The sequence below is a fragment of the Schistocerca cancellata genome, chromosome 2 (genome assembly GCF_023864275.1).
Source record: "Schistocerca cancellata isolate TAMUIC-IGC-003103 chromosome 2, iqSchCanc2.1, whole genome shotgun sequence".
Classification (NCBI taxonomy): domain Eukaryota; kingdom Metazoa; phylum Arthropoda; class Insecta; order Orthoptera; family Acrididae; genus Schistocerca; species Schistocerca cancellata.
In genome coordinates, this window is record NC_064627.1 from 436,982,236 (window position 1) to 436,995,571 (window position 13,336).

Sequence of the window (13,336 nt, forward strand, 5' to 3'; positions counted from 1 at the left end):
ATACCATGTCTGAATATAGAAATGTCACTATCGCTATCTAACGAAACACCCTACTGTTCATCCTTCTCTATAGGATCGGAAGTATAGATATACCGTCAAACAGAGGTGCTACGAGATATAGAAGGGCTGGCGGCAGCTTAATAGAGCAATGGGACGGTCCTCGTTAAGAAGTTTCACTTGTGCGTCACTATGTCACAGAGACAACGGGCAAAGTGAGGAATGGAAGCAAGAGAACTCACAACCGCTGAAAACGGCGAAGTTCCAAGCATCATCAGGCAAGATGACGCTGAGTGGTTTTTGGGACTGCCACGGTGTCTTACTAACAGATAACGCTGGTAAGGAGCAAATAGTCACAGAAGCGTAGTGCCGATCTCCTGACGAGTTTGTGTGTGTGAAATCTTATGGGACTTAACTGCTAAGGTAATCAGTCCCTTAGCTTACACACTACTTAACCTAAATTATCCTAAAGACAAACACGCACACCCATGCCCGAGGGAGGCCTCGAACCTCCACCGGGACCAGCCGCACAGTCCATGATTGCAGCGCCCCAGACCGCTCGGCTAATTCCGTGCGGCACAAGTTTGTGGGAGGTTAGTAAGATGACGTTTCGCTGGAAGCTGTCAAAGGGAATGTTTTTGTTCCAAGTCAGCGCCCCATCTCATGCTGCACAGGACAGAGTTTCACATGCTATTTCTTTGGCCTATCACATTTTTTTCTCATCCACTGCATTCTCTTGACATTGAATCCATTGCCTTTTTCTTCTTCTTCTTCTTCTTCTCCTTCTTCTCTTGGAAGAAAAAACCATTGGGTGGTAAGCATTTGCAGAATGATGGCGAGGTGATTTTCGAATAGGACCCTCTTGTGAACAGCCAAACTTCTATAACCAAAGTGTCCGCCAAGCAGGTAAAAATTTTATCATAAGGTAGGGAGACACATCGACTCAGCTGTGAAACTAATGATTAAATAAACGAAATTGAACCATTCTCCCAATACGTTTCATTTCGAATAGGACAGACCTCGTGGACACATTTCGAGAATGTGATGTCAGGCAATTAGTCAGTCGACTTCTACAGTGGTTGGATAAAAACATGAGACGACGCCAGAACTGCATGCCTGAACATAAACGCAGATGCCAGCAAAGACTGCAGGTTGTGCTGTTGTATTTGACGACGAACGGCACTTCTGCAATATCCTCAATACACTGCAAGTGTCAGTTGTGGACAGAACAGCCTTCTGTATGGTTGTGAACGCGTTATGTCGGAACTAAGTGAAGTCGAACGCGGGTTAATTGTTGGTGCTCGTACTGTGGGTGCTTCTGTAATCAAGAAAATTGACGACGGTTGCAGATGGTCACGAAAAATGGACGACAGCTCAGAAAGTCACTGCTGAACTGAATGTTTCATTCTCGAACCCTGTCAGGATCAAAACAACACGAAGAACGCTCCATAAGCAGGGAATTGAAGGGCGAAATGGAATTCCATAACCACTGTAAATGCCAGTAGCAGATAAAAGTGGTGCCGAAGCCATAAAACCTGCACTGTGGAGCAATGGAAGAAAGTCGGTTGGACGCTGAGTCTTGTTTCACACTCTTTCTAACGTCTGGCCGAGTTTACGTCCCAAAGGTGAAACGTATAGGGGGCTCGGTGATGATTTGAGCCGTCATATCGCGCTATTACATGGCTCCTATGGGCACCATGCAAGGTCGCATTACTGCGAAGGATTATGTGACCATGGTGGCTGATCACGTCCATCCCATGCTATACTTCTTTGTTCCCCAATGGGGATGCTGCATTACATAGACTACAGCGTACCTGTTTGCATAGCCCACATAATCTAGGAGTGGTTTTGTGAGCACGAGGATAAATTGTCGCATCTCCGCTGGTTCAAAAATGGTTCAAATGGCTCTGAGCACTATGCGACTTAACTTCTGAGGTCATCAGTCGCCTAGAACTTAGAACTAATTAAACCTAACTAACCTAAGGACATCACACACATCCATGCCCGATCTCCGCTGGTCACCACGGTTACCAGATATCCACGCATTGAGCCTTTGTGGTATACTTTCGAGAGAAGGGTGCGTCATAACTATTCAGCTCCACCATCGTTACCTGTACTTTCCACTGTTTTACAGGACGAATGATATACGATTTCCTTGAAAACCATACAGGACCTGTATTTATCCATTACGAGACGACTGAAAGCTGTTTTTAATGACTACGGTTTTTCTACAACTTATTAGACATGTTAATATCATGTGCCTCTCGTGTTTCCATATATTTGTCCATTTCCTGTATCTCGCGACGGTAGTGTAGTAGCCAGTTGAGCTGAACTTTGTATCGTGACAATAATCCATTATTTTTCGTATCAGTTCTTTCTGGGAGGATACTCTCTGCGAGGAAGTTCAGAAAGAAACAAAAGTTTTTATCCAGCAAAGAACACTTTAAAACTCATCAGCACTGCCTCTTTGGAAGTAACTGAGTATTTAGTAAACACATGAGAGCACAGCAGCAAATTCGTAATGCCAAATTAACTCTGATGCAAATATTCTGCAGTACTTGAAAGGACTCCATCTTCATTGTTAATGTCATTTCTGCTGCGGCACAAACGTCGCAGAACAACTTGTCTTAATTAATTTCGTGACTACGTCAACAAAGAAACGGCGCTGATTACGTCCCCTTAAGAATTCTTCTCTGCCACTACGAAATAAATTACACAACGATGCGAAAGTGAGTCGTGAATGTTAAATAACCACAATTGAAATTTGGAGAATAAAAACTTTATTTCCTCTTCCTTCTTTATTGTATAAACTGTTGGGACATTTAACTGTAGCTCTCCCGTTTCTCTTCGTATTACATAAGGAACGAGTTCCTCCCTTTACGCCGAAAGAGATTCGTTTTTTATTTTCAACAGTCATTCCTCTTGAAATAATCTCAGAAAATAATATCGTATCGCCTTAAAGCTATGCGAAAATGAATAACTCGGCAAATGAGGAATCAGCTAATAATCAGCTACAGTTATAAATCATAAATGTAATGGAATATACAAGAATTATGAAAAAAATCAACTTACTTTATTCGTGTGTTGTAAGCTTCCTTCATCGATTTTGCTAGGATATCAAGTTCTGATGCGCACGAAATAGCATTTTGTTAATCAGAAAAATGACATTCTCATATGTACACAAACCAATGAAGCTAAGACTACCGTTTCTGTTAGAGAAGTAGTAATTGAAACACTTAAAGAAAAAAAGACGCACAACGAAGAAATTATGTGAACGAGGTGGAAAGAGGTAGATGTGATGTAAATATAGAGACAAAGAAAAGATTATAATTTTTAAAAATGGATGGTTCTTCAAGTGAAAGAACTTCACAAACTGAGCAAGTCGATAATGGTTTTGCGTTGTTCCACCTCTGGCCCTTATGCAAGCATTTATTCGGCTTGGCATTGTTTGATAAAGGTGCTGGATGTCCTCCTGAGGTACGTCGCACAATATTCTGTCCAATTTGTGCCTTAGATCGTCAGAAGGCCAACAAGGTTAGAGGGTCCTGTCCATAATGCTCCAACTGTTTCAATTGGGGAGAGATCTGGCGACCTAACTGGACAAGGTGGGGTTTGGGAGGCACACAGACAAGCATTACAAACTGTCGTTGTGTGCGTTACCTTGCTGAAATGTAAGCCCAGGACGGCTTGCAATGAAGGGCAACAAAACAGGACACAGAATATCGTCGACGTACCGCTGTGCTGTATGGGTGCTGCGAATAACAACCAAAGGGGTCCAGTTAAGAAAAGAAATGGCACCCCAGAACATCTCTCCTGGTTGTTGGTACATATGGTAGACTACAGACAGGTGCGTATCCCACCATTGTCTGGGGCATCTCCAGACACGTCTTCGGCCTGGAATCTAATTTATTGGAGTAGAATAGTTTTCAGCTATGAATCCCTCTTCGAACAGAACCCAGTGACCAGCGAAGACGTTTCTGGAGACGCCCCAGACAGCAATGGGCTACCAGCCTGACTAACACTGACCATATTGCCTGACAACCAGGAATGATGGAGCAATCTCATTCCATATCATGATCCCTTTGGTTATCAGTGGCATCCTTACAGTACAACGGTATGTCGCCGATATTCCATGCTCTGTTCTGGCGAGCCATCCTGAGGTTATATTTCAGTGCCCACCTACACATGTGGTAGTAGCTGCAGCTTGTCTTCATCTTTGCCAAATCCTACCTTGCCCACATCAAGACGCTTCATTCGAACCAAAACTCGATAAGATAGAGTCAATTTTGTTTGAATTCATGTAAGCAATATGCAAATCTAATAAGTAAATTGCAAGAGCGCACAGAGGTTGAAAAAGTCGAGGCTGGCTTACACAACATGACAGCCACAGGAATTTTCATTCTAGGGAGGGGGACGGCCCACTGGGAGATCTGTCCTTTCAGAGGGGTGGGTCGGCGCACACCTACTTTGGTCCAAGCGACCGCCTGGAGAGAGGACAGCTTTTTCCAGAGCGAAGGGATAACGACCCCCGTGTTCGACTTAAAAGCAAATTACGCTACATTGTGTGGGGGCGCCCAGAAGACGCATTTTTTCACGGACCAACTTCGTAGTTATGGAGTTCCCACAGGAGGACAGTATATGCCTAATGGAGATGCTACATATATCTGCACTGGTCGACCTAAACTAAACGTCAGTCTCCCATTTAATAGAGCACCGCTGATTGGCGGAATATTTCTGATGGAAAGAGCCAGAGGAGTGAGGGAAGACAGTGAATGATTTACCCTGTCAACTTTTCGAGAAAAAGGGGCCGTCCTGTTGTCGCTCTTGGAGTGGGAACACGTGACGAGAGCGAGTGCACTCGTACGTGTACGCAAAAAGCGAGAAACAAAGTCTCTCCACAGTACTTCACTGGGAGAGCACCTCTGTTGTTAGCGAATCAGAGTGATACTCTATATTGAGTCGCTTGTGATTAAGCATTGTTCACTATGTTGGCCGCCACACTTATTGTGTGGTGTGAACACGGACAGAGTACTAGTTAAATGCCTGCGAGCGAATATTGAGTGGCATCACGGTGGACTGGTTATCTGACCAGTGTACCACGCCAATAGTTAGACTAGGGGTGGATAGGTGTCCTTGACTTCATCAAGGCATAGGGAGAGTTTGATTGGCGAAGGTTAATCCAGATAGAAAGAGATAGTTGTGTTATTTGTCAACAGTGAGCGACACAGGCAGCAGTCGTCGGAGCTAATGGTATTGTGCGCTACAGCATATGTGAGCCCCATCTGTCCTCCATAGCAGTACAGTCCATTACATTTCTCACCCGACAGCCTTGACTGTACCTAGAAAAGTTATTCAAGTTGTATAGGCATGGCTCTCAGCCATTGTGACGAGTAAATAACATTCTTAAAGAAAAGTAGTGTGACGTGGAAATTGTTTCTTGCAGGAGCCAAAGAGTACTTGTTGGATCAATCCATTGTGCAACTTGACAAAATAAAACCCACACACTTGAGAATGTTTTGATTATTATTAGCAGGGCCCTCCAAACATCTCAAGATTTTGGCGATCTAACATGGACAAAATTTGCTATGCTATCGCTCAGGAGCACATCCAACAACTCTGGCTATCAATGCGATGCCGAATAACTGGTTGCCTAAGTGCCAGAGGTGGGTCAACATGTTATTGGCTTGTTCAATTTGTGAAGCTCTTTCTCTTAAATAAATCGTTCAGTTTTTCTGAATTTTGTATCATTTTTTAATTTGTGTATGTACACCATATCTACCGGTTTCCGTCCCATGAAGATAATTCCATAGTGGTACGAACTTTTCTTTCTGTCTTCATGTATATCAAAGTTTCCAGTTAAGTTAATTTGGGAATTATGTTACACATGTTAGAGTGTGTATCAAAGTTTCCCGTTAAGTTAATTAAGGAATTATGTTACACATTCTTGAAGCTTTGATTATTCATTAATGTTCTAGGAATCGTATGTCTGCCATATGCCACTGACCATGGTCTCAATTATAATGATTTCAGTGAACATGGGATGCAAAAGCAATTGAACGGAATCATTTATATAATTCTTTAGCATCCATTTTCAATAGACCTAAAATAGGAACGAAACAACTTTGAGATGAACTTCAAATTTTACACTTCCTGGTCCAAAGATTTCCTTGCAGCACACTTCTTACGTGTCAGATGTAAGTTGATCCAAGAGTTTTAGAGCCGACCGTTGGAATATGCAGTATTTGATCAAAAGTATCTGGACACCTGACTCAAATGACTTACAAGTTCGTGGCGCCCTCCATCGGTAATACTGGAATTCAATATGGTGTTGCCCAACCTTAGCCTTGATGACAGCTTCTGCTCTCACAGGCATACGTTCAATCAGGTGCTGGATGGTTTCTTGGGGAATGACAGCCTTTCCTTCACCGAGTGCTGCACTGAGGAGACGTATCGATGTCGGTTGGTGAAGCCTGGCGCGAAGTCGGCGTTCCAAAACATCCCAAAGGTATTCTATAGGATTCAGGTCAGGACTTTATGCAGGACAGTCCATTACAGGGATGTTATTGTCGTGTAACCACTCCGGCACAGGACGTGTATTATGAACAGGTGCTCAATCGTGTTGAAAGATGCAATCCCCATCCCCCAATTGCTCTTCAACAGTGGGAAAGACGTAGGTGCTTAAAACATCAGTGTAGGCCTGTGCTGTTATAGTGCCACGCAAACCAACAAGGGGTTCAAGCCCCTTTCATGAAAAACACGACCATACCGTAACCGCCTCCGAATTTTACTGTTGGCACTACACACGCTGGCAGATGACGTTCACCGGTCATTTTGCGATACCCACACCATGCCATCGGATCGCACATTGTGTATCGTGATTTGACACTACGCACAAAGTTTTTCCACTGTTAAATCGTCCAGTGTTTCCGCTCCTTACACCAAGCGAGGCGTCGTTTGGCATTTATCTGCGTGACGTGTGGCTTATGAGCAGCCGCTCGATCATGAAATACAAGTTTTCTCACGTCTCGCCTAACTGTCGTAATTCTGGAAATTTGCAGTAAGCTCTTATGGGACCAAACTGCTGAGATAATCGGTCCCTAGACTTACACACTACTTAATCTAACCTAAACCAAATTACGCTAAGGACAACACACACACCCTTGCCCAAGGGATTACTCGAACCTCCGAGGGGGGGAGCCGCGCGGACCGTTACAAGGTGCCGTAGATCGCACGGCTACCCCGCACGGTATAACTGTCATAGTACTTGCAGTGGATCCTGATGCAGTTTGGAATTCCTGTGTGATGATCTGGATATATGTCTGCCTATTACACATTACGACCCTCTTCAACTATCGGCCGTCTCTGTAAGTCAACAGACGAGATCGGCCTGTGTGCTGTAAGTGTCCCTTCACGTTTCCAGTTCACTATCACTTCGGAAACAGTGGACCTAGGGATATTCAGCAGTTTGAAAATCTCGCGTACACACGTGTGACACAAGTGACACCCAATCACCTGACCACGTTCGAAGTTCGTGAGTTCCGCTGAGCGCCCCGTTTTGCTCTCTCACGATGTCTAATGACTACTAAGGTCGCTGATATGGAGTACCTGGCAGTACGTGACAGTACACTGCACCTAATATGAAAAACGTATGTTTTTGCGGGTGTCCGTGTACTTTTGATCACATAGTGTAGTATTCGTATGTATATTCTACACAAATTATCTACAGGGAAATCGAAAGACAATTAGGAAAGGACCTTGGAGAAAATCAGTCTGCGTTTGGAGAAATTTGGGAAACAAGACTTCATAAAGGAAAACCTACGTTTAAAGCGTTTCTCGATTTATAGAAAGTAATATTTTGCAATTCTCATGGTGGCAGGGATCAAATATAGAAAGCGAAGAGTTATCAACAATATACAGGCAGTAAGGAAAAGCAAGGTGAAATGTGAGAACAGATTTATAATTTAGGGAGAAGAAATACACGCCTTGAGTTAGCCAACATCATTGTAGTTCTACAAGAGATGAAACTGTTTTAGAACAGCAGTGGAATAGATTGATCGTATAAAGAGATTGAGACTTTTTCTTTATACAATCACAAAAAACGATTGCTGTACTAGTCAGTCTATCATGGAATGGAATAACCTTTAGAATTGATAGTGTCTTGGAAAGAGGTTTCACATAAAAATTTGAAACAATGCTAATGGAACACAGTTGAATTAAATCTGGTAATACTGAGAGCATTAGAAGGTTAGTTTTACTATTTAAGACGCTAAACAACTGACAGTGACTAAAATATAAAGCACATAAAACGCAAAATAGCAATAGCAGGAGAAGCTTTTGCGAAAAAGACAAATTTATTAACATCTAACATAAATTTAACTGCTGGGATGTCATTTCTGAAATTGTTTGTCTGGAGTATAGTCGTGTACAGAAGTGAAATGTGGACTAAAACAGAACAGAAGCTTTTGAAATCTGGTGATAGAGAACAGTACTGATGATGTGTAGATTGGACTGGGGAAAAGGAAATTAATAGCACAACTTAACTAAAAGCTTGGGGTCAATTTATAGGATTCATTCTGAGGTAGTTTGGTAATGCAGGAAGTGGGGATTGAAGGGAGGGCTGAGAGTAAATATTTTAGAGGTTGACCAGGGTTTGACTGCAGTAAACAGGAGCAAATGTATGCCAGTTGTAGTTCATATGAAGAGGTGAAGTGGTTAGAGTAGCATGTAGATCTGCATCAAACCAGTCTTCAGATTGAATGCCATAAGTATAACAACATTTATGTGGTATGACAAATCTCTCACTTTTAGCCAATATTTTTTACTGGGGTTATACAGGCATGATTCTTTTAAGAACCAAGTAGCATTGGCTCAGACAGTCTCATGTTACTTGGGAAAATAAATTAAATGACCATAACAATCTAAATAATATGAGGGCATTCCACAAAAACTAGGTGCAATGAGATGACAGAAGATGGAACATCATCTCAGATAATCTCGTGGAAGATACAGCATTCTAGTAGCTTGACAACATGTGATCAAGGAAATATTTTCATTCAAAAATATATTATGAGAGAAATGAGTGACTAAGAGGCATGATTGTAAGGAGTCAGCAGGTCTAAGATACGTTATATATATAACATAGAGTGTATGTCCAGGATCTCCTCATAAGTGCCTGGATCGATTACAAGAAATTTTGGCACAGATACAGTGGGATTCATGAGTATCAGCACTGTGGGGCTTATAACCTCCTACCTCTCATAGGGGCTGAGATAAGCAGAGAAATGTGTTTTTTAGCTTCTGCTGTATAGGCTGCCCTACACAACAGACATGTTTTGTGGGAACAGTATTGGCCTGCCTGATCGACATGCTTTGCAGGAAAGCCTAAATGTTGGAGGCAAGAAATGGTTTACCACCCATGAAGAGTAGGCTGCCCTGAATTACAGGTATACTGTGACTGTAGTACTGACCTATTGCGTCAACCTTCTTTGATGGCGCTAGGGGAAGGCTGCCCTGAGGTGGGTAGAAGAGAGGATGGACAGAGAGGGGGGGGGCAGGTGGTGATGAATAAGTAGAGAGTGGTGAAGGATTGGATGAACAGGGGAGAAAGACAGAGAGAGGGAGGAAGCAGAGGTGGGACAGAGAGGGGTGAGGGGAAGATGAACAGAGAGAGGGGGAGGAGAGGAAGAGCGGAGAGAGGAGGAGATGGGTAGAGATGGAAATGAGAAGTAGATAGCCAGGCAGGACAGAAAAAGAGGAAGTAGGCTACGGATAGGGAGAGGAAGTAGGAGGAGCTGGTCAGATAGAGGGAGACATGGAGGTCGGCAGAGGGGAGAGGAGCAGAAAACCAACGAAGGGGGTGGAAAATATGTGTGAAATATATGTGATGACCACACATGGGACAAAACTACAGGGGAAAGGCCATTTAACTGATAAAGGCCACTGAAAGCTGAACTGTACTGTACGAAGTAATTATCAGACAGGTTGTCAGCTATTGCAGACATCTTCCACTGTATCTCAGGTACAACTATCAATAATGATCCATAAGAGGCACAGTCCAAAATGACATGCATTTACCGGTTACAATGACCAGAAGTGAGTCAGTGGGAAAAGTATATTTGCATTGTTGATGACTATACACAGTGCAGCAACTGTTTGGGTGTATGTGAAAGTCGCTGATGCCTGGCGAACGTTACTTGCCTGAGAATGGTGTGATGAGAATGATAAGAGATAGTGGGAAAGTGTGAGGATTATTTTCTTCATGGTTTGCGCTTGGTCCATTATATTTTTTATGTGGCAAAGTAAATGTAGAGATTTAAGATAACATACTTCCAATAATACGGTGACAGTGCAACTCCACGGCTCTAAGCAAATCAAATGAAATACTCAACTCAGGCTGGAGTACCCAACGCCATCGAAAATCTTTGGGATGAACTGAAACGTTAATTTCTATGCCAGCATGTGAACTGATAAAAAAATTAAGAAGAGTCTAATAACCCTTATTTATCGTGGTTCAGGAAAACTGTAAAACATACTCCACTTTCAGCTTATCAGAATGTAGGAGGCTAAATGCAATATCAACAGTAAAGAAGATTCCTAGACAAAGTTAGTTATGTTGCTCAGAACCTTTGGAAAAAGTTGTAATGAATATTCGAAAGCTTGCAGCCAGATTTTGAAAATTTATGGTAAGCTCCTATGGGACCAAATTACTGAGGTCATCGGTCCCCAGACTTACACACTACGTAATCTAACCTAAAAAAACTTACGTTAAGGACAACACACACACACCCATGCCCGAGGGAGGACTCGAACCTCCGACGGGGGGAGCCGCGCGAACCGTGGCAAGGCGCCCTAGACCGTGTGGCTACCCTACGTGGCAGCCAGATTTTGAATCAGAGGAGCTGTCCGTCACACTCTTCACATTGACTTGCATTCTACCGTAGAAGACATAAACTGATAAGAGCAGAGAGGATTTTAATTATATCTGTAGTGATATTCCACCTATACAGTAAGTCCTATGTCCCATGCAGGTTGTCACAGGAGAAATGGGCAATATTCAGTGATACGACAATAACAATCATTCGGAGCAAAGACGTCTAGAATCATGGGCTCTAAAACGCGTGCCCTAACAGCTATGACCGATTCTATGCAACAAATCCCTTCTACTGCACGACCGAGCGAGGTGGCGCAGTGGTTAGCACACTGGACTCGCATTCGGGAGGACGACGGTTCATTCCCGTCCCCAGCCATCCTGATTTAGGTTTTCCGTGATTTTCCTAAATCGTTTCAGGCAAATGCCGGGATGGTTCCTTTGAAAGGGCACGGCCGATTTCCTTCCCAATCGTTCTCTAACCCGAGCTTGTGCTCCGTCTCTAATGACCTCGTTGTCGACGGGACGTTAAACACTAACCACCACCACCACCACCTTCTACTGCAGGTTCTACGCTTTCCATATTTTGAGACTTGATGGTATGGACAAAAATAAGAAAGAAATATCAACTTATTCATCTTCGCTACTGTGAAACACATCTCTTCTACTGAGCAAGTACTCATAGTTCTTAAGGTACGCATTTCGAAGCCCATGTTTACTAGACAATTTTTTCTCGCTTTAATTCATACTATCTCTTCTCAAAATATGAAGAACAAAGAGCTTGAAGTAGAAGAGATTTTTTCACAGGCGTCTTAGACGAAGAACTGCTCATAGTTCTTATGGTACTCAGTTTATAGGCCATGTTTACTAGACTTTTGTGTTCGAATAATCGTTCCTGCCCCATCCCTGAATACTGACCATTCCTCCTGGGACACTCCGTGTAATAGCCCTGGCCTTGTACTGACAGAATGTACAAGTGTCTCACTCAGAGACTCTGCCTGCTTATGGCAAGGTGGCTCGTTTGTTAGATAAGCCCCACAGTAACAACGTAAGCAGCAGATTTATCATGCACAGCGCCCATCACATTTTTTCAACTCTTATGACGTACTGTTATATGAAGGATGATTTTTTATTACCATGTATTTACTCTTGTCATACAGTAAATTAGTCGTACACCTAAATTACGTACTTGCTTGGTTGCTGAGCAATCTCACAAATCAAAGTAGAGCCCTGCATCATTTCATATACTAAACGACAGTGGTAAATGACAGCACAGCACCTTATTCTCTTGTTATGAGACACGAATGATACTTATACCTTAATGCTGTTGTGTTTTGTTATGCAACCGTTTTCCCAAAACTGTCCCGTAGCGAATATAAAATCAGAACTAGATCGGAATAATTACTCAACACTGAGAAATGTAATGCACATCAGTACCAGTCATCATCAGTCCCCTGGAACTTAGAACTACTTAAACCTAACTAACCTAAGGACATCACACAACACCCAGTCATCACGAGGCAGAGAAAATCCCTGACCCCGCCGGGAATCGAACCCGGGAACCCGGGCGTGTCACGTAGGCAGACGGAGGGACTACACTCGGAGGAATTCTCAGAAGGATGTACTGGGACGGGTGCGATTCAATGCCTTGCAATTCACTGGACTGTCATTTGTAATTCCTTGACTGGGAGTCGGACGCATCCCATGCAACACAGATACGATCTCCTGTGGCGTAAGGACTCCAGCAGCGATCGCCTTACGACTGAGAAGAGGAATGAGAAGGAACGCTGTTTTTAGCTTGGTCCAGGAAGACACAGTTGTCCTCTGAACGCTACAGATAACATCTAGAAGTAGAGCGATGAACCGCAATTTGGTGCGCCTTTGAAACTGTGGGACGCCGTACGTTGGCTTTACAAAACTTATATGTTTACGCAGTATAGGAACTGCCAGGTTTGGCTAAAGTAAATAACCGACAGTTGGAGAGAGAAACGCGAACTGCTGTTGAGGAAGAGACAGAGAAATGCTTTTTTTGAAAAGTGAATGGTAGGATGCTCGGTTGAGCGCCTGAAGGAAAACTCCGGGAAGGTCACCAGCGTCTTCTAAGGAATATTCTTACAGGTAGATGCTCAGAGTATCCGTATCCCAGTCAATACGAACAGAGTAAAGAATGCAAAATGCAGAGAAACGAGTCCTCCTTTTAGTAGGCATTCGGTACAAAATTGTTCATACCTTGACCTACTGGATCCTCAATCATCAGACTTCGTCCATCCCAGCCTGCGACACCACCAGGCCCCGTCCCTGAGCAGATGAATTGAGGGATTTGGGAAGATTTCGTAGTGACTTAAACTTAGCCGCTGGAAACAGTCGCTGTTTTGCATCGATTGACTAATCCTAAAGCCACTTCAGCCACCAACTACTGCTTGATGTGGTGAGATCGAGTCACGACTGCGAGATTATGCACAGGGACAGTAA

General features: G+C 43.3%; 1 protein-coding gene across 1 annotated transcript in view; it reads right to left on the bottom strand.

Moving 5' to 3' along the window:
• LOC126154821 (G-protein coupled receptor GRL101-like) overlaps nucleotides 1-13,336 on the bottom strand; it is a 354,933-nt gene that overhangs the window by 290,352 nt on the left and 51,245 nt on the right. The gene's annotated exons all lie outside the window — the stretch shown is intronic.